General features: G+C 42.5%; 1 non-coding gene across 1 annotated transcript; it reads right to left on the bottom strand.

Moving 5' to 3' along the window:
• Window positions 1–1,143: 1,143 nt before the first annotated feature.
• Window positions 1,144–1,248, bottom strand: LOC138430641 (U6 spliceosomal RNA). The gene has a single exon (XR_011253324.1). It is a non-coding gene; the product is annotated as a U6 spliceosomal RNA (small nuclear RNA).
• Window positions 1,249–2,030: the final 782 nt, after the last annotated feature.

The raw sequence follows: 2,030 nt of genomic DNA, 5'->3' as shown, positions 1-2,030 counted from the left end.
CCTGGTGGCTCAGATGGTAAAGAATCCCGCATTGCCAGTGCTCTGGGTTCATTCCCTGGGTTGGGAAGATCCCCTGGAGAAGGGAATGGCTACCCACTCCAGTATTTAGCCTGGAGGATTCCTTAGACAGAGGTGCTTGGCAGTCCATGGGCTCACAGATTCGGACACGACTGAGAGACTTTCACACACACACTAACACTTTGGAGTTATTCCTGCCACATTAATACAGTCATTCCTATATTTATGCTTTTATTACTGTTCCAGTATGTTATTACTACTGAGTTCTACAGATTTATTGTGGACGCCATAGCGCTTTATTTCTTATTTAAAACAATTGTACTTACATATACAACGTGATCATTTAGAGTCTTATCAGCCCTTGATTGTGAGATGATGATAGGGACGTATTCAACTTACTTTTGGAATGGATAATACAGGAATATAAAATCTTAACAATTCTAAAGTGAATATGTAGTGAAAAGTAAAGCCTTTCTTTTTAAAATCAGTTCAGTTAGTTTGGGCTGTGATGGGTCTCTGTTGCTGCGCGGGCCTTTCTCTGGCTGCGGTGAGCTGGGACTCCTCTCTAGGTGTGGCTCAAGGGCTTCTCGTTGCCGTGGTCTCTCTTATTGCGGAGCGTGGGCTCTAGGGCGCTCAGGCTTCAGCAGCTGTGGTGTGTGGGCTCAGTACTGTGACTCCCAGGCTCTGGAGCACAGGCTCAGTAGGTGTGGCACATGGGTTTAGTTGCGCCATGGCATGTGGGGTCTTCCTGGATCAGGAACCAAACCCGTGTCTACTGCACTGACAGGCAGATTCTGAGTCACCAGGGAAGTCCCCCTTTTGCTTTCTTTTACTCCAGCTGTCCCCTTCTTCCTATATCTCTGTTTTATATATATATATATAAATTATTGGTTCATCTTTGAAAAGAGATTTTATGTATATACAGGTTCGTGCTCACACAGTCTTTTCAATACAGAAATGGTTGCATGCAATACACCTGTACTTCACCCTGAGCATATCAATAAATACCATATTTTTGAGATTGTTCCATATAAAGTCACCTTCACTTTTTAAAAAATTAACTTTTATTGGAATATAGTTGCTTTATAGTGTTGTGTTAGTTTCTGTTATACAGCAAAGTGAATCAGAAATATGGAATGCTTCCTGTATTTCTGGGTCATCTTTGTGCAGGAGCCATGCTGATTTCTGTACTGTTGCAGTTTTAGTATAGACGCTACCGAAGCTGAGCATTTGAGCTGCCCTGTCTTTGTAAATAACTTTTAATTTTAGAAGAATGTTACACTAACTGAAAAGTTGCAAAGATAGTACAAAGTTCCTATATACGCCACAGTAGAGTTCCTCTACTCCAGCATCTTATGGAGCTGGGGGGTACATATGTCAATACTAAGGAACTGGCATTGTTCAGTTCAGTTGCTTAGTCATGTCCAACTCTTTGCGATCCCATGGACTGCAGCACGCCAGGCTTCCCTGTCCGTCACTAACTCCTGGAGCCTGTTAAACTCATGTCCATTGAGTCAGTGACGCCATCCAACCATCTCATCATCTGTCATCCCCTTCTCCATTTGCCTTCAATCTTTCCCAGCAACAGGGCCTTTTCCAGTGAGTCACTTCTTCGCATCAGGTGGCCAAAGTGTTGGAGCTTCAGCTTCAGCAGCAGTCCTTCCAATGAATATTCAGGACTGATTTTCTTTAGGATTGACTGATTTGATCTCCTTGCAGTCCATGGGACTCTCAAGAGTCTTCTCCAACACCACAGTTCAAAACCATCAATTCTTTAGCACTCAGCTTTCTTTATGGACAGGAACTGGCACTGTTACTTTATTATTAACGAAAGTCTGCACTCTGTTCAGATTTCACTCGTTTTGCCCTAGTGTCCATTTTTTCATGTTTCTGAATCCATGTTATATTTAGTCATCATGTCTTTTACAGCCTCACCTAGCCTGCAGTAGCTTCTCAGATTTTCCTTGTTTTTAACAACTTAGTTTTGAGGAATGCTGGTTAGGTAGTTTTTA

The sequence above is a fragment of the Ovis canadensis genome, chromosome 25 (assembly GCF_042477335.2).
Source record: "Ovis canadensis isolate MfBH-ARS-UI-01 breed Bighorn chromosome 25, ARS-UI_OviCan_v2, whole genome shotgun sequence".
Taxonomy (NCBI): Eukaryota; Metazoa; Chordata; class Mammalia; order Artiodactyla; family Bovidae; genus Ovis; species Ovis canadensis.
The sequence above is the reverse complement of the archived record's forward strand: the minus strand, read 5'-3'. Positions and strand labels throughout refer to the sequence as shown.